General features: G+C 37.4%; 1 protein-coding gene and 1 long non-coding RNA gene across 8 annotated transcripts in view; one reads left to right on the forward strand and one right to left on the reverse strand.

Moving 5' to 3' along the window:
* LOC309619949 (uncharacterized protein) overlaps positions 1 to 20,478 on the forward strand; it is a 552,071-nt gene that overhangs the window by 248,765 nt on the left and 282,828 nt on the right. The gene's annotated exons all lie outside the window — the stretch shown is intronic.
* On the reverse strand, positions 1,166 to 9,654 carry LOC309620000. The gene is made up of 2 exons (XR_014239359.1): positions 1,709 to 9,654; positions 1,166 to 1,588 (listed from the first exon to the last, which is right to left on the reverse strand). It is a non-coding gene; the product is annotated as an uncharacterized lncRNA (long non-coding RNA).

Genomic DNA, 20,478 nt, shown 5'->3' on the forward strand with positions numbered 1-20,478 from the left:
TATGGAAAGATGGAACTTTAAATACACGCCTGCCCTGTCGGCAGCCCATCATAGAGCCTGTGGAAGGGTCCCCTTCAGATGGCACTCATATGGGAGAGAGTGTCATTTGTAATTGGATAATTTACCGTTTTTCTCCCAGTTACCTAAATTCATACCATAAATTCACGTATATGCTTCTCCAATGACGTATGTTATGAGTACATATGTAAATACTTGCTGTGTTTCTATACTTAAGAATTGTTGTCCCTGAAAAGAGGATTCTGAAACAGCTGAAATTGAAGGTGCCTTTTATGGCCGTGGATCAGAGCAAAGTTAGATGCCCGCCTGGGCTTTTAACCTGCACTTGACCTTGTTTGCACAGTGTCATAACTGACCCACCTAACCAGCAGCAGACGGGAGGTTCAGCCTGATACTGTCGTTCCACCTCCATGTGTAACTTATCTCTCAATGCAATTTATATACCAGTCGGGGTGTCTCTTTCAAACAAAGCAGTGGCTTTCTTAATTTGGGTCAAATTTTATTTTTCCTGTTAACTCGATAATTACCTTCTTCTCTGTTATAAGTAGGCAGTGAAGTATAGATGCTAAGCTCCAGAACTAATAGGTTACAGACAACTTGCACGAAATTTCTGTCTAGAGATCGTCAATGTTAGTGCAACAGAAGACTGCCAGTGGTGGAGGGCAGGGATTAAGAACAGGAACTCATTTGCTGTTTTGCCGAATCTAAAGTGACAGTAGGCCCAAGAAGTTAAATGTACGTTAAAATACTACGTTTTCTTCCTCGCAAGATTACTGCTAACTGGCTAGTTCAGATGATAAAACCGCATGATTTAGAACTTCAAGCACATACCATTTCTAACCGTGTAAATTAAAACTAACTATTTCTTCTTAAGAAAGGGAAATGTTACTTTTGATAGAGGTATTGGCTGGTAAACTTAATAAGAAGTCATACATCATTTTAACATTCAGGAATGCTGCTTTAAAGGGCATCCAAGATAAAACGACTGACTCAGAGAAGCGTGCCATATATTGGAGTCATGAAATGTCACTTCAAGCATCAAGAATGTGAGCTGTAAGTGAATGTGATTTTTCAAGCTATAGTGATGTTTTCTGAGGGGCTGTGATATTTTAAAATAAAATTGTAGTTTAATACAACAACAGTATCCTTTTTATTTTTTTTTTAATTTTTAAAATTTATTTATTTTTGGCTGTGTTGGGTCTTCGTTTCTGTGCAAGGGCTTTCTCTAGTTGCGGCGAGCGGGGGCCACTCTTCATCGCGGTGTGCGGGCCTCTCACTGTCTCGGCCTCTCTTGTTGCGGAGCACAGGCTCCAGACGCGCAGGCTCAGTAGTTGTGGCTCACGGGCCCAGTTGCTCCGCGCGACATGTGGGATCTTCCCAGACCAGGGCTCGAACCCGTGTCCCCTGCATTGGCAGGCAGATTCTCAACCACTGCACCACCAGGGAAGCCCCAGTATCCTTTTTTCTACTTTGGTAGAAATACCTGGTTTTGAAGGCAAATTCTCCAGTTTTTGGACTAAGTTTTTCATCACTGTTGGGCAGACCTAGTTGACCTTTGTCAGTTGAAAACCTAAAATGATATAAAGAAACGTTTTTAAGATGCCAGGCAAAACCAGGAACTTTATACATGTAACTACATAGCTGTAATATTTTAAAAATTAATAAAAATTAAAACATAAACTTTCCTAACCTGTAAGGTATAGTGTAAGAGTTAATCATAATCAACTTTATATGTATAAATAACTCATTTTATTTTGCAGAACAAACAACTCTCAGTACATTTCTGGTCAGGATACTTTCATAAGCTCTCTAACTTATTGACATTTTATACGAGATCTTTCAGTACGGATTGCGCCAAAGTCAGATTAATCATGTGAGCTGAAATAATTTTCGTTTCCATTTTGTACCACAAGAGCTGGTGTTTATGTCTGCTTTGGCACTGATTGCTTCACGTCTTGGAGCAAATAACTTTTGGCCTTGGTTTTGTCTGGAAAATGAGCTGTTCGAGCTAAAGGATTTCTAAGGTGCTTTGACTCTTGAAAACTGTAATTCTAAATGTTAGATGGAAATCAGTGTTTAAAACAATTGCCGTTAGGACTTAATAAAATTGACAATAATTCCCCCACTAATTAAGGGCAGAAGTGCACTAAAGTAACCCTTTCAGATTTCCAGTGGGACAGGGAGTGGCACAAATGAGTGTACCCAGAACGAAGTGGATAATAAATTGTTTTTGCTGTTAACAGAGTCCCACGGGCAGTGATGTAGAGGCTGAAGAAAGGGAGAGAGGGATTCAAACTAGGGAGATACTTTCTTGATTGCTTTTTGGAAGAGGCACCAGTTGGTTGGGGCCAAGTAGTGAGAAGCTTTGGATGTCGAGTTCAAGTTTCAGTCCATCGTGGTAACTTGATGAGAACCATATCATGGTTAGCGTGAGGGGATGAAATGCAGAGCCCTGTGCTTCAGGAAGAGGATCTCAGTAGAATTGTTTACATTGACTTGGGTCAGAGAGTGATTGAGATGATTCCAGTGGAGATACTGGAAGTGGACAAATCTGGTCCAAGGGGAAGGATGTCCAGGTTCCATCTTGTTTAACTCTTCCCAGGTACCTCTTCCTGTGACCCCACCCTCATTTTCTGTCATGACATTTTTTTCCCTTCTTCCTCTTTGGCTCTTCCATCTCAGTTTTCTTTTCAGGATGTACTTCCTTACAAAGTTCTGTTGTACTTTCTTACAAAGCAGAGTGGCATTCTCAGCTACATTTTTACGCTTAAGGCTCTGAAAAATATTCCACATTTTCTCAGTAATGGAAACTTTCTCCCAAATCTCCATTGTTCCCAGTAGTACATACACACCAATGACTGAAAACCCACAAATTTCTAACTCTGTCACTCTGAAACTCGCTAACTTCCTCATCCTTATAACCTAGAAACTGTTAGACTGTTTCTACCAAGGATCCCTGAAGTTAAAGATTCTCAAAATTCAATTTCATTATTTATATTTCCCTTATATCCGTGCCTCCTTCCACATTCTTTTCCTCAATTAAAAGCTCCACCGTCCACGTGATGGGTCAAGTCCCAAATCTTGCCTACACCTTCTGTCTTACCACTTACATTTAATGAATTGATGCTTAATCACATTACAAGTCCTAAAAGATCCATCCTCCTTATTCTCTAAGCCATCTCTTCATTTGTACAGCTGCTGCTTTTTAATTTTGATTATTGCAACAAACTCCAAATGACACCTTCCTGTATCTTTAAACTACCTCCATACCAAACCATGCTCCAGTCAACTGCTGGTGTGAGCAGCACAAAGAAATCGATTGCATAAAACCCTTACTTCAATTCTTTCAGTGGCACCTCATTAACACTGAGATAAAATCTAACTTCTTCAGCACAGTCGGAAAAGACCTTTCGTAATTCTGTCCCTGCCAACCTCTAAGTTTCCACCTGGGTCACACTGCACGGAGCCAGGTGTTCTGGTCATTCTGAACGACCTGCAGTTTCCCCTGTGTACTTGTCTGTGCTAACGTTCAAATCCCCACTGAAATCTCACCTCCCCTGGGTAGAGTTCGTAGGTACACAGACAGCCACACGTGCACAGTAGCGTGTGGCATCCCCATCAGGCATTCGTACCGGTGCTCATAATTGTTTATTTCCGTGCCTTTACCACCTCCTCTATCTTACCTGCTAAAGCGCTTCCTTACCCAGAGTCTGCACTAATATGGGGCACCTTCTCGGCTCTCAGCGGGTACTTGTGAATGAACACACACGTAAATAAGGAATATTTCAAGAGAACAGTGATAGAGACCTGAGAGGGTGCTGTTAGCGTGGCTGTGAAGTAAGACGAGAGCTCTAGACAGACTGACACCTGGTGGGTTAGAAGTCAAAGGAGAGAAGTCACGGCGATGTTAGCATGCATCTCTTTGGGGGCTGGGGGTGTTTAGTGGTGTTCATAATCAAGGCGTGCACTGGGAAGAGTAGTATGTTTGGACATTTGAATATGAGTTCTCTCTCCAATAAAATGCATCTCGATCATCTGGGGCACATACATATGGACATGTCCAGGAGGCAATTGGAAAGAGAAATCTGGAAGGAAAATATGAGGCTTAAAAGAGGAAGTTACTGGGCTGGAGATGTAGTTGTAGCCATGCTGGTAGGTGATACTGCCAAGGGTTCAGGGTGAAAAGATGAGAACGGATTATAAACCCTGAATAAATGTCAGCACTGAGGGGCATGTGGGGGCAGAGGATCCAGCTGGATAGCTTTAGAAAGTGCGAGCACAGAGAGAGAGAGAGGGAGGGAGCTGGGAAAGCAGAGAATAACAGAAATCAGGAAGTACAGTCTATGGTTTTAAATGCTGCGAAACCAATCAGGTTAAAAATGGTTAAAAAAAATTATCTGGTGAAGCTAACTCCAAAAACAACTTCAGTTCTACAGTAGAGGAGGAATCTGTATTGCAAGAAGCTTTAAAAGTAGTGGAGAGGGAAAAGAGGAGGCGTTATTGATGCTAGAATATTATTTCACAGTATTCTTTTTTTTCCTCGAAGGGAAGAAGAGTGAGTGTACAAATTTAAGAAAAAGGAATTGAGGTGGGTTTCTTTGAATGCAGAAAAGTTGAGCGTATCTTCAAATTTGGAGGGAAGTGAACGAGGGAAGAGTAGAAGCTGTGGATGGAGGGAAGTCGGGTTGTAAATGGGGCAAAATTCCAGAGGAGATTGAAGGACAGGAGAGGAGGGAAAGAGATAGAGGTTTTGTATTGATGTGGAGAAGGGCTGTGAATTTTGCTCAGATGTGAAGGAAGGGGTAACAATACAGGGAACATTCGAGATGGAAGGGGTGATAGCAAGTGATGTTGTGCTGGATGACAATCATAGTATTAAAGCACAGAATTCAAAATATGAAAAATCTATTTCTTATGAGTTAGGGACCTGTGTGAAAAAGAATGGTCTCAGGCATAAAAATAAAATTAGTTTTCTATGCAGAACTGAACACTGATGATTAGCACTTCATATTCATTTATTTATTCAGTGATATAAAAATTGTTAATTACTATGCCATGAAATAAAGCATAAAACAAACATATGTTCACTTAGTTTAGTAACACAAAGAAATGCTGGTAAATATTAGATTACTTCAAGCACATCATTAATATATTCCTCTTGATATGACAAGAGCAAGCAGGAGTAGAGGAAATTGACACATTTAGTTTCTACAATAAAGGGATGTTCAAACAGTATTGCATTTTTTTGAAAAAGCAGCACTAGATTAAGTGATTTTACTTTGATGTAAAAAGTGTGTTATATTCTTAGGGATTCAGTCAACTGATGGCAACACATTTTGATTCATTATCGCTAATTTAAAGGAATAACCATGAGTCAGGACAGTAATGAGATTCAACTCCTCATTAGAAAGAAAGTCAATAATGTCTTACACCATCTAAACCTAACGTGGAAAAAGCAATTAATAACAGCACAGCCTAGTGCACTGTCATAAAAGGGCTTTATGTACCGGCATTCTGAAGAGGAATAGCAAAAATGCATCAAAGTGTAGCATCTACAGGATGAAAAGCACAATTTTAACACACATTAATGAAACACTTTTCTCTGAGCGATCAGAGGACAGTAAGTAGGGTCCTTACTGCTTTTGAGCAAGAAGCTACCTATTTCAACCGAAAAAAGTCTTTAAAACACATGGGGAAACGTAAGGAGATAAAAGACCTGTATGCAGAGAACTATAAGACACTGATGAAAGAAATTAAAGATGATACAAACAGATGGAGAGATATACCATGTTCTTGGATTGGAAGAATCAACACTGTGAAAATGACTATACTACCCAATCCAATCTACAGATTCAGTGCAATCCCTGTCAAACTACCAATGGCATTTTTCACAGAACTGGAACCAAAAATTTCACAATTTGTATGGAAACACAAAAGACCCCGAATAGCCAAAGCAATGTTGAGAAAGAAAAACAGAGCTGGAGGAATCAGGCTCCCTGACTTCAGACTATACTACAGAGCTACTGTAATCAAGAAAGTGTGGTACTGGAACAAAAACAGAAATATAGATCAATGGAACAGGATAGAAAGCCCAGAGATAAACCCCCACACATATGGTCACCTTATCTTTGATAAAGGAGGAAAGAATATACAATGGAGAAAAGACAGCCTCTTCAATAAGTGGTGCTGGGAAAACTGGACAGCTACATGTAAAAGAATGAACTTAGAATACTCCCTAACACCATACACAAAGATAAACTCAAAATGGATTAAAGACCTAAATGTAAGACCAGACACTATAAAACTCTTAGAGGAAAACATAAGCAGAACACTCTATGACATAAGTCACAGCAAGATCCTTTTTGACCCACCTCCTAGAGAAATGGAAGTAAAACCAAAAATAAACAAATGGGACTTAATGAAACTTAAAATCTTTTGCACAGCAAAGGACACCATAAACAAGACGAAAAGACAACCCTCAGAATGGGAGGAAATATTTGCAAACAAAGCAACTGACAAAGAATTACTCTCCAAAATATACAAGCAGCTCATGCAGCTCAATATGAAAAAAACAAACAACACAATCCAAAAATGGTCAGAAGACCTAAATAGACATTTCTCCAAAGAAGATATACAGATTGCCAACAAACACATGAAGGGATGCTCAACATCAGTAATCATTAGAGAAATGCAAATCAAAACTACAGTGAGGTATCACCTCATACCGGTCAGAATGGCCATCATCAAAAAATCTATAAACAGTAAATGCTGGAGAGGGTGTGGAGAAAAGGGAACCCTCTTACACTGTTGGTGGGAATGTAAATTGATACAGCCACTATGGAGAGCAGTATGGATGTTCCTTAAAAAACTAAAAACAGAACTACCATACGACCCAGCAATCCCACTACTGGGCAGATACCCTGAGAAAACCATAACTCAAAAAGAGTCATGTACCACAATGTTCATTGCAGCACTATTTACAATAGCCAGGACATGGAAGCAACTTAAATGCCGATCGACAGAAAAATGGATAAAGAAGATGTGGTACATATATACAATGGAATGCTACTCAGCCATAAAAAGAAACAAAATTCAGTTATTTGTAGTGAGGTGGATGGACCTAGAGTCTGTCATACAGAGTGAACTAAGTCAGAAAGAGAAAAGAAATACCATATGCTAACACACATATATGGAATCTAAAAAAAAAAAAAAAAAAGGTTCTGAAGAACCTAGGGGCAGGACAGGAATAAAGACGCAGATGTAGAGAATGGACTTGAGGACACGGGGAGGGGGAAGGGTAAGCTGGGGCAAAGTGAGAAAGTGGTATTGACATATATACACTACCAAATGTAAAATAGCTAGCTAGTGGGAAGCAGCCACATAGCACAGGGAGATCAGCTCGGTGCTTTGTGACCACCTAGAGGGGTGGGATAGGGAGGGTGGGAGGTAGACTCAAGAGGGAGGGGATATGGGGATGTATGTATATGTATAGCTGATTCACTTTGGTATACAGCAGAAACTAACACAACAATGTAAAGCAATTATACTCCAATAAAGATGTTTAAAAAAAAAACCACACATGGGGTAATTTTATTCATCTAAAATATTCCCTTGATTGTAACTGTATTTCTAAAAGTATCTTTGTGGGATTATGTTACTAATTGAAATGTTAGACATGTTTATGGTTTCATTCACAAACAAAGAGACATACAGTTTACTTTCCCAAATTGTCAAATCAGAAAATCCTAAAAATTTACAAATCCGCATTGAATAATCTAATATCTGCATTTGTATAGATTAAGAAACTGACACTCATCAAAATAAAGGACTTGTCCAATGTGGTAATTCAACAAACAAGATGAAAATAGACTACTTTCCATGATTCTGTCTCTAGTTTTGAAGTATAGTCGGTTACTGGTGTTTATTCTATCACTTCCATGCTCAAGTCTAGTATATTCATTCATTCTTTAATTCATTGAGGCATTGTTTTTACATTTCCTTCTCTGTGTAAGCATGATGCTAGGTTCACATTGTATCATGAGTTGGTAGAAATGTGCTTCAGTGTTAGCTTGAGTATTTCAAATCAGGGTGGATATGATTCCCTTATTAAAATCTGCCTCATTAAATTTTGTAGGAAGGGGAAAGTCACTAGAACTTACGAGAACCTACCATGTGCCTTTTAATTTTGTTCCTTCAATTATGTAATTAAATATTATGTCTCAGTTTTATGTATCAGAAGACCAAGTCTCAAAGAAGATAAGTTATTTACCAAAGTTTCTAGCCAAGAAAAGATGAAACTAAGATTAAAAATCAGGACTATCTTATTTCATAGCCAGTATTCTTTCTACTGTATTCTTGAGTTTATTAAATTTTAATTATCTTGAAAGATAAAAGTGGATGAGATTAGAACTGTTCAGGCGCAAAGAAAATGAAGATAGTCGTTAGCTCCAGGCTTTATTAAGATAAACGTGCAGGTAAGTCCCATAAAAAAGCCACTAAAATAATATAAATAAAACACAATGAATGATCAAGAAGGCAAGAAAAAGAGGAGAAAAAGACAAAAAGATGTTGCAAACAATAGTATGGGTTTAGGCCCAAGATGTCAATTATCAGGATAAATGTATGCATCTACAGAAAGGAATGAAAGCCCTGGGGATAGTAATTGTGCACGTAAATATATAATATTTTTCATTCTTTAAATATATTTAAAATATAGTTGACTGTTGTAACTAAAATAATAGGAATGTATTGTGAGGTTTTTAACCCCTGTAAAAGTAAAATGCATAACAACAGCAGCGTAAACTCCAGGATAGGAAATTGAAGTAACCTATTTTAAGGTTCCTATACTAAGTATGCAGTGGTATCGTGTCATTAAAGGTAGGATATAATAAGTTAATGTTGCATAATGTGAATCCTACAGCAACTACTAAAATGAAAAAGTTATAGCTAATATCCTAAAAAAAGAGGTAGAGGGAATCATAAAAATAAGACAAAATGAAGATAAAGAGGAAAAGGGAACAGGAATAGATGGACCGGTGGACATCAGAGAGCAAGACGGTAGCCTTACCTTCAACTTACCAATCATCACATTACATAGACGTGGTTATCTGGTTGGAGGTATTTGTCAGAATTCTTTGAACACTGTACTTAAGATGAGTGAATTTTATCATGTATGATGGATGACCCAATTTAAAAAGTGATACCACAAAAGAAAAAAGCCACAAGCTGAGAGGAGATATTTGCAACACACATTGTCTGCAAAAGATGCTTCTTCGAAATGGATAAATAACTTCTAGAAATCAATAAGGAAAATTCAAACAAAACAAAGCGAAAATAAGAAGATAATTGAGAAAGCATTTCATAGAAGAAGAAACACAAATTGCTAATAAAGAAGAGATGCCCATTCTCACTATTAATGGATAAAATGCAAATTAAAACTATGATGAGATACAATTTTGCATTCATCTGCTTGGCCAAAATCTAAATGTCTTATGAGTATGAGAGAGGATGTGAAATGGTGAGATACCATGGTTGGGGGAATAAAATATTAATAGCACTTTTAAAAAATGTCGAGCTACCTAGTAAATGTGAACAGCACACGATGTGCAACAAATTTTATTCTACTTCTTAAATTCTGTGAAGGGGAAGACACCAATGGACCCGGGAAGACACCAATGGACCCAAGAAGACCCTTCATCGGCCCAGAAATGGAGCCTGAAATCAGGTTGGAGTAGGTGATGGGCGGGCAGAGATGCAGGTCTGGACTGTATTCTTCTGAGTAATGTGGGGTGAAGGTTAGGAGTGTGTTAGCTGGAATAAATCAGACACTTTATGAAGCTTTGATGATGGTGTGATTCTTACTGGAACAACCACAAAGAGTTTAATGTTCCTGTGTATATACGGAGGTGGAGCTGGGGAGGTTCTCGCTGATGTATCCCCTTGTACTCCCGGAAGTAAGAGAACAGTTGTCGGAAATGTGTTGGAGGAAAGATGTAGACGTTCAACCTGGAAAATCCATAATCTCGTATAAAAAAATCTTAGGATATTTTCACAAATGTGAAGATGACCAGGCTGCCAGATGCTTTCTTGGTGAGTTACTTAGTGTGTATGCCTCTACAAAGACACTAGTGTTGAAACCATGGCCTGAAAATGTTTAGACAACATGCAGAAGCAAATTTATGAGGATAGGAGCAAAAGCATATGAATGTTGGAAATCTTATGAAGTCTCTCTGTAAGTGAGAGAGATGATCTCAAAACATGATGAAGAAAGTATATGGATGAACTTTTAGCCCAGCTACAAAGAACATGTGAGTAGGAGACATACAGTATGTTGTATAGTTGTCATATCACAACCTGAAATTGAATGACAGAACATTTCAGTGTTTGCTCCTTGGACAACGGCGGTTGAAATTTTTAAGAAGAAAGTCATGATCAATAAAAGGACTGTATTTTCACAACTTATCACTGTTTTGTTTCATGGGAAGTTTTTACAGGTCTTATTTTTGCCTAAAAACATATACCAAAAATTGAATTCAGATAATTTAAAGATTTAAGAAGCTGTCTACTCCATTGAATTGCTCCCCTTAGTTCGGTATTGTCAGTGTACCATTTTCATTTGAAAGCTAGTACTTGAGTTTTAATAAAAGGTAATGGTATGAAGATAATGAGCATGATATGAAAATAGATAACCGAGATTTGATTTTCTTACATAGAAATCAAATCTGGGTCATCACTTTCTCTCTATAATTATCCAAAAGTCTTCTTGAATGATAAATTCCACAACCTTATATTTCCTGGAAAATATATTTTCACTAAAGTTTTAGCATTGATGCAATATTGCTGGTAACAAAAATAATTAAGAGATATGTATGATGATAAAATGAAGGTGCTAAAATAAAAATTGTTCATAAATAGTTGCATTCTGCTATCTAGGGTTATATAATAACTTTTGTGTAAGTTCCATTTATAGAAGATTAAAATTTTGAAGCATTTCAAAGTGATGCATAGTACTTACCTTTTCAGGTTATGTTATAAATGGATGTGACAAAGAGCAAAGGGCTGTCATATCCACTTGGACTTTGATAGTTAAAACCCCTGCTTAAATCAGTAAATATCCTTTATAAATCACTCCAGTTAAGTACAAATTCAGTCCATTCCATAAAGTACATAAAGGAAAATATAAAACTTTCCCTTTTAACTTTTACCCAAATGTAAAATTTCATTATTTAATTCCTTCAGTCAACCCATCAACCAGGTTTGTCCTAACAGAATGGATAAAGTTCACACCAATACCTTTGAATGTTTATAAATATTTCAAGAAGTATAAATTTTAGAATTAAAAATTAATCACAAGTTCAAATATTTTATTTTACTTTTATTCTTTATTTTTTTTATTGAAGTAGATTTACAAAGTTGTGTTAGTTTCAGGTGCACAGCAAAGTGATTCAGTTATATATATGTGTATGTATATATATATGCATATGTATACATGTATACATATATGTATATACATACATACACATATATTCTTTTTCAGATAATTTTCCCATATAGGTTATTATAAAATATTGAGTAGAGTTCCCTGTGCTATATAGTAGGTCCTTGTTGTTTACCTATTTTATATATAATAGTGTGTATGTATTACTCCCAAATTCCTAAATTATCCCTCACCCCCACTGTTCTGCTTTGGTAACCATAAGTTTGTTTTCTGTGTCTGTGAGTCTGTTTCTATTTTGTAAATAAGTTCATTTGTATCATTTTTTTTAGATTCCACATATACGTGATATTATATGATATTTGTTTTTCTCTGACTTACTTCACTTAGTATGATAATCTCTAGGTCCATCCATGTTGCTACAAATGGCGTTATTTCATTCTTTTTTATGACTGAGTAATATTCCATTGTATCTATATACCACATCTTCTTTATCCATTCCTCTTTAGATGGACATTTAGGTTGTTTCCATGTCTTGGCTATGTACATAGTGCTGCAGTGAACACTGGGGTGCATGTATCTTTTCAAAGTATGGCTTTCTCCTGATATATGCCCAGGAGTGGGATTGCTGGATCATATGGTAGCTCTATTGTTAGTTTTTAAGCTATGTTCATACCGTTCTCCATAGATGCTGCACCAATTTATATTCCCACCAACAGTGTAGGAGGGTTCCCTTTTCTCCACACCCTCTCCAGCATTTATTATTTTAGACTTCTTTTTTATTTTTTTATTTTTTTTATTTTTTTAATCAGTCATCAATTTTATAAACATCACTGTATACAGGTCAATCCCAATCGCCCAATTCAGCACACCACCATCCCCACCCCACCACAGTTTTCCCCCCTTGGTGTCCATACGTTTGTTCTCTACATCTGTGTCTCCACTTCTGCGCTGCAAACCGGTTCATCTGTACCATTTTTCTAGGTTCCACATACATGCGTTAATATACGATATTTGTTTTTCTCTTTCTGACTTACTTCACTCTGTATGACAGTCTCTAGATCCATCCACGTCTCAACAAATGACTCAGTTTCGTTCCTTTTTATGGCTGAGTAATATTCCATTGTATATATGTACCACATCTTCTTTATCCATTCGTCTGTCGATGGGCATTTAGGTTGCTTCCATGACCTGGCTATTGTAAACAGTGCTGCAATGAACATTGGGGTGCATGTGTCTTTTTGAATTACAGTTTTCTCTGGGTATCTGCCCAGTAGTGGGATTGCTGGGTCATATGGTAGTTCTATTTTTAGTTTTTTAAGGAACCTCCATACTGTTCTCCATAGTGGCTGTATCAATTTACATTCCCACCAACAGTGCAAGAGGGTTCCCTTTTCTCCACACCCTCTCCAGCATTTGTTGTCTGTAGATTTTCTGGTGATGCCCATTCTGACTGGTGTGAGGTGATACCTCATTGTAGTTTTGATTTGCATTTCTCTAATAATTAGTGATGTTGAGCAGCTTTTCATGTGCTTCGTGGCCGTCTGTATGTCTTCTTTGGAGAAATGTCTATTTAGGTCTTCTGCCTATTTTTGGATTGGGTTGTTTGTTTCTTTAATATTGAGCTGAATGAGCTGTTTATATATTTTGGAGATTAATCCTTTGTCCGTTGATTCGTTTGCAAATATTTTCTCCCATTCTGAGGGTTGTCTTTTCGTCTTGTTTATTGTTTCCTTTGCTGTGCAAAAGCTTTGAAGTTTCATTAGGTCCCATTTGTTTATTTTTGTTTTTATTTCCATTACTCTACGAGGTGGATCAAAAAAGATCTTGCTGTGACTTATGTCAAAGAGGGTTCTTCCTATGCTTTCCTCTAAGAGTTTTATAGTGTCCAGCCTTACATTTAGGTCTCTAATCCATTTTGAGTTTATTTTTGTGTATGGTGTTAGGGAGTATTCTAATTTCATTCTTTTACATGTAGCTGTCCAGTTTTCCCAGCACCACTTATTGAAGAGACTGTCCTTTCTCCGTTGTATATCTTTGCCTCCTTTGTCATAGATTAGTTGACCATAGGTGCATGGGTTTATCTCTGGGCTTTCTATCTTGTTCCATTGATCTATGTTTCTGTTTTTGTGCCAGTACCATATTGTCTTGATTACTGTTGCTTTGTAGTATGGTCTGAAGTCAGGGAGTCTGATTTCTCCAGGTCCATTTTTTTCCCTCAAGACTGCTTTGGCTATTCGGGGTCTTTTGTGTCTCCATACAAATTTTAAGATGATTTGTTCTAGTTCCGTAAAAAGTGCCATTGGTAATTTGATAGGGATTGCTTTGAATCTGTAGATTGCTTTGGGTAGTATAGTCATTTTCACAATATTGATTCTTCCAATCCAAGAACATGGTATATCTCTCCATCTGTTGTATCATCTTTAATTTCTTTCATCAGTGTCTTATAGTTTTCTGCATACAGGTCTTTTGTCTCCCTAGGTAGGTTTATTCCTAGGTATTTTATTCTTTTTGTTGCAATGGTAAATGGGAGTGTTTCCATAATTTCTCTTTCAGATTTTTCATCATTAATGTATAGGAATGCAAGAGATTTCTGTGCATTAATTTTGTATCCTGCTACTTTACCAAATTCATTGATTAGCTCTAGTAGTTTTCTGGTGGCAGTTTTAGGATTCTCTATGTATAGTATCATGTCATCTGCAAACAGTGACAGTTTTACTTCTTCTTTTCCAATTTGTATTCCTTTTATTTCTTTTTCTTCTCTGATTGCCGTGGCTAGGACTTCCAAAACTATGTTGAATAATAGTGGTGAGAGTGGACATCCTTGTCTCGTTCCTGATCTTAGAGGAAATGCTTTCAGTTTTTCACCGTTGAGAATGATGTTTGCTGTGGGTTTGTCATATATGGCCTTTATTATGTCGAGGTAGGTTCCCTCTATGCCCACTTTCTGGAGAGTTTTTATCATAAATGGGTGTTGAATTTTGTCAAAAGCTTTTTCTGCATCTATTGAGAGGATCATATGGTTTTTATTCTTCAATTTGTTAATATGGTGTATCACATTGATTGATTTGTGTATATTGAAGAATCCTTGCATCCCTGGGATAAATCCCACTTGATTGTGGTGTATGATCCTTTTAATGTGTTGTTGGATTCTGTTTGCTAGTATTTTGTTGAGGATTTTTCCATCTATATTCATCAGTGATATTGGTCTGTAATTTTCTTTTTTTGTAGTGTCTTTGTCTGCTTTTGGTATCAGGGTGATGGTGGCCTCATAGAATGAGTTTGGGAGTGTTCCTTCCTCTGCAATTTTTTGGAAGAGTTTGAGAAGGATGGGTGTTAGCTCTTCTCTAAATGTTTGAGAGAATTCACCTGTGAATCCATCTGGTCCTGGACTTTTGTTTGTTGGAAGATTTTTAATCACAGTTTCAATTTCATTACTTGTGATTGGTCTGTTCATATTTTCTGCTTCTTCCTGGTTCAGTCTTGGAAGGTTATACCTTTCTAAGAATTTGTCCATTTCTTCCAGGTTGTCCATTTTATTGGCATAGAGTTGCTTGTAGTAGTCTCTTAGGATGCTTTGTATTTCTGTGGTGTCTGTTGTAACTTCTCCTTTTTCATTTCTGATTTTACTGATTTGAGTCCTCTCCCTCTTTTTCTTGATGAGTCTGGCTAATGGCTTATCAATTTTGTTTATCTTCTTAAAGAACCAGCTTTTAGTTTTACTGATCTTTGCTATTGTTTTCTTTGTTTCTATTTCATTTATTTCCACTCTGATCTTTATGATTTCTTTCCTTCTGCTAACTTTGGGTTTTGTTTATTCTTCTTTCTCTAGTTCCTTTAGGTGTAAGGTTAGATTAGGTATTTGAGATTTTTCTTGTTTCTTTAGGTAGGCTTGTATAGCTATAAACTTCCCTCTTAGAACTGCTTTTGCTGCATCCCATAGGTTTTGGGTCATCGTGTTTTCATTGTCATTTGTCTCTAGGTATTTTTTGATTTCCTCTTTGATTTCTTCAGTGATCTCTTGGTTATTTAGTAACGTATTGTTTAGCCTCCATGTGTTTGTGTTTTTTACGTTTTTCTCCCTGTAATTCATTTCTAATCTCATAGTGTTGTGGTCAGAAAAGATGCTTGATATGATTTCAGTTTTCTTAAATTTACTGAGGCTTGATTTGTGACCCAAGATGTGATCTGTCCTGGAGAATGTTCCGTGCGCACTTGAGAAGAACGTGTAATCTGCTGTTTTTGGATGGAATGTCCTATAAATATCAATTAAATCTATCTGGTGTATTGTGTCATTTAAAACTTCTGTTTCCTTATTTATTTTCATTTTGGATGATCTGTCCATTGGTGTAAGTGAGGTGTTAAAGTCCCCCACTATTATTGTGTTACTGTCGATTTCCTCTTTTATAGCTGTTAGCAGTTGCCTTATGTATTGAGGTGCTCCTATGTTGGGTGCATATATATTTATAATTGTTAAATCTTCTTCTTGGATTGATCCCTTGATCATTATGTAGTGTCCTTCCTTGTCTCTTGTAACATTCTTTATTTTAAAGTCTATTTTATCTGATATGAGTATAGCTACTCCAGCTTTCTTTTGATTTCCATTTGCATGGAATATCTTTTTCCATCCCCTCACTTTCAGTCTGTATGTGTCCCTAGGTCTAAAGTGGGTCTCTTGTAGACAGCATATATATGGGTCTTGTTTTCGTATCCATTCAGCGAGCCTGTGTCTTTTGCTTGGAGCATTTAATCCATTCACGTTTAAGGTAATTATTGATATGTATGTTCCTATGCCCATTTTCTTAATTGTTTTGGGGTTTTTTTTGTAGGTCCTTTTCTTCTCTTGTGTTTCCCACTTAGAGAACTTCCTTTAGCATTTGTTGTAGAGCTGGTTTGGTGGTGCTGAATTGTCTTAGCTTTTGCTTGTCTGTAAAGCTTTTGATTTCTCCATCAAATCTGAATGAGATCCTTGCCGGGTAGAGTAATCTTGGTTGTAAGTTCTTCCCTTTCATCACTTTAAGTATATCATGCCACTCCCTTCTGGCTTGTAGAGTTTCTGCTGAGAAATCAGCTGTTAACCTTATGGCAGTTCCCTTGTATGTTATTTGTCGTTTTTCCCTAGCTGCTTTCAATAATTTTTCTTTGTCTTTAATATTTGCCAATTTGATTACTATGTGTCTTGGCGTGTTTCTCCTTGGGTTTATCCTGTATGGGACTCTCTGCGCTTCCTGGACTTGGGTGGCTATTTCCTTTCCCATGTTAGGGAAGTTTTCGACTATAATCTCTTCAAATATTTTCTCTGGTCCTTTCTCTCTCTCTTCTCCTTCTGGGACCCCTATAATGCGAATGTTGAGTTAGGTTCCGTCCATGCCCACTTTCTGGAGAGTTTTTATCATAAATGGATGTTGAATTTTATCAAAAGCTTTTTCTGCACCTGTTGAGATGATCACATGGTTTTTATTCTTCAATTTGTTAATGTGGTGTATCACACTGATTGATTTGCGGATATTGAAAAGCTCTTGCATTTAAAAAAATAAATAAATTTATTTATTCATTTTTATTTTTGGCTGTCTTGGGTGTTCATTGCTTTGTGCGGGCTTTCTCTAGTTGTGACAAGCAGGGGCTGCTCTTTGTTGTGGTGCGTGGGCTTCAGTAGTTGTGGTGTGTGGGCTTCAGTAGTTGTGGCACGCGGGCTCAGTAGTTGTGGCTTGTGGGCTCTAGAGCGCAGGCTCAGTAGTTGTGGCGCACGGCATTAGTTGCTCCGCGGCATGTGGGATCTGCCCAGACCAGGGCTCGAGCCCATGCCCCTTGTATTGGCAGGCATATTCTTAACCACTGTGCCACCAGGGAAGTCTGATCCCTTTAATGTATTGTTGGATTTCGTCTGCTAGGATTTTTGTTGAGGATTTTTGTTTTTATGTTTATCAGTGATATTGGCCTGTAATTTTCTTTTTTTGTGATATCTTTGGTTTTGGTATCAGGGTGCTGGTGGCCTCATGGAATGAGTTTGGAAGTGTTGCTTCCTCTGCAATCTTTGGAACAGTTTCCGAAGGATAGGTGCTAGCTCTTCTCTAAGTGTTTAATAGAATTCGCCTGTGAGGCCATCTTGTCCTGGACTTTTGTTTGTTGGGAGTTTTGTAATCACAGATTCGATTTCAGTACTTATAATTGGTCTGTTCATATTTTCTGTTTCTTCCTGGTTCAGTCTTGGGAGATTGTACCTTTCTAAGAATTTGTCCATTTCTTCTAGGTTGTCCATTTTATTGGCATATAGTTGCTTGTAGCAGTCTCTTATGGTCCTTTGTATTTCTGTGGTATTAGTTGTAACTTCTCCTTTTTCATTTTTAATTTTATTGATTTGGTCCCTCCCCCTTTTTTTCTTGATGAGTCTTGCTACAGGTTTATCAATTTTGTTTATCTTTTCAAAGAACCAGCTTTTCATTTCAAAGATAAAACTTTTCCTTTTCTTTTTAACTTTTACCCTAATGTATAATTTCATTATTTAATCCCTTCAACCAACCCATTAACAAGGTTTGTCCTAATAGAATGAGTAAAGTTGACACCAGTACCTTTGAATGTTTATAAATATTTCATGAAGTATAAGTTTTAGAATTAAAAACTAATCACAAGTTCAAACATTTTGTTTTAAAACACACACTTTTTTGTTGTGCTGTTACATAGCATTACCCTTGTTTCTGTGAATTGAAAAAGAAAATTTATTGAGGGGTTTGGCCTCTAAGAAAATAGTAACAAGTGCATGAAAAGCAATACAAGACAAGGAAGTAAATACATTTTTATATGTATATAATACATTATTATATATAAGTATATAATACATATATTTGTATTTTAATATTTATAATATATATGTGAATGTATTATGCATTTACTTATATATTATCTATAATATAATTATATATTAAATAATATATTAACTATCATATTTATATTAACAAATATTTATACATAATATATTATTTATTTATTTATTTATTTTTGGCTGTGTTGGGTCTTCGTTTCTGTGCGAGGGCCTTCTCCAGTTGCGGCAAGCGGGGGCCACTCTTCATCGCGGTGCGCGGGCCTCTCACTATCGCGGCCTCTCTTGTTGCGGAGCACAGGCTCCAGGCGCGCAGGCTCAGCAGTTGTGGCTCACGGGCTCTAGAGTGCAGACTCAGTAGTTGTGGCTCACGGGCCCAGTTGCTCCACGGCATGTGCGATCTTCCCAGACCAGGGCTTGAACCCGTGTCCCCTGCATTGGCAGGCAGACTCTCAACCACTGTGCCACCAGTGAAGCCCCATAATATATTATTTAATATGATATATTTAACATTATTAATATGTAATATATACGTATATTGCATTATAGACTGAAAATTAAATGGTAGAAGAACAATGGAAAGAAACATACCTGGCCTCACAAGTGGCAGTGGAATTTTTTACGGACTACATCCTACCAAGAGAAAACAAACCTGAGCTGTGTCCAAAGTCAGGGCGCTGAGGACTTATGAAGAAGCTCTGGTAGAGATAAAGCTTTCCTAAGGGCGTATGCAATGGAAACAGTAAACCTTAGGACACAGAAGAGGTGGGGAAGCCTAACCCATGACCCCACCCTCAGCCCTGTCCCTCCGGAGGGCACCGAAAGCTTACAGGTGTGAGTTACTCTCCGGCTACCAGTGGAAACAGAAGCATATCTCAACTTAGGCCTTCAGGGCTTATGATGACTCAGATCAACAGTGAGCTCACAACTGGAGATTACTGGGTGGACCTGAAGGAAAACCCCTATACTGGGAGTTAAGAAATAGAGCAAAGAGCAGATTTCGTTATAGATTTTAGAACCTTTAGATGACGGACTATAGGACAGATGGTTGTAAGATGTTGAAATAAGAATCAGTTCACAAAAATATGGATGTAACTAGAGGTTATTAGGAATGAAGATAAACATTTGGAAATTTTAAAAAAGAACTAGAAATGTAAACCATGATTGCTAAAATTAAAAAAAGCTCAATTGACAGGCTAAATATGAATACAAGACAACTGAAGATTAGTTCGCTGGAAAAGGTAATGCATTAGCTGGGGTTCTCCAGAGAAACAGAACCTGTAGGCTATATATAGATAGATAGAAAGAGATTTATTATGAGGGATGGGCTCATGCAGTTATGGAGGCTGAGAGGTCCTAGGATCTGCCGTCTGCAAGCTGGAGACCCCGGAAAGCCCGTGGTGTAGCTCAATCCAAACGCCAGGGCCCTGATGTCTGAGGGCAGGAGAAGACCAAAGTCTCAGCTCAAACAGAGGGCAAATTTGCCCTTCCTCTGCCTTTTGTTCTTTTTGGGCCCTGAAGGAATTGGATGATGCCCTCGACCCACCCCGGAGGTGTGGATGGATCATCCTTACGATTCAAATGCTAATCTCTTCTAGAAACACCCTCACACCCAGAAATAATATTGTACCAGCTCTCTGGGCATCCCTTAGCTGGTAAATTGACACACATAAAATTAACCATCACAGTTATTTAGGGAAATTCCCCTAGAATGTATCTCAGAGAGAAAAGGCAATGGAAAATATAAAACACAAGTTAAGAGATTCAGGGTATTGAAAAAGAAAATGTGACATTCGTAAAAGTGGAGGGGGCCCAGAAGGAAAGAATGGAGACAATGGAGAACAAACAAAATTTAAAGAGAAAAGCTGTGAATTTCCCAGAACCAATTTCACAGATGCAATCCATGTAGAAGTCAATAACATAAAGATACATTAAAAAACATCCATATATTTGGAAATCACAACACTCATACACATGCATAAACACATACACACTCACACACAAGTGAAACAAATACCAAAAATATGTGGAAGACATTACTAGGGATTCTATAGGTGTTAAAGAAATGTTATTTATTAGCGTATGTTATGCTAATAACATTTACATCTTAGATGGTATAGAGAAAATTCTAGAAGGAAAACACAAGTTATTAAACTAAAGGGAACAGAGAAAAGAAACTGAATATTATTATATCTGTAAAATAAATTTA

The sequence above is a fragment of the Balaenoptera borealis genome (genome assembly GCF_965194805.1).
Source record: "Balaenoptera borealis genome assembly, chromosome: X".
Classification (NCBI taxonomy): domain Eukaryota; kingdom Metazoa; phylum Chordata; class Mammalia; order Artiodactyla; family Balaenopteridae; genus Balaenoptera; species Balaenoptera borealis.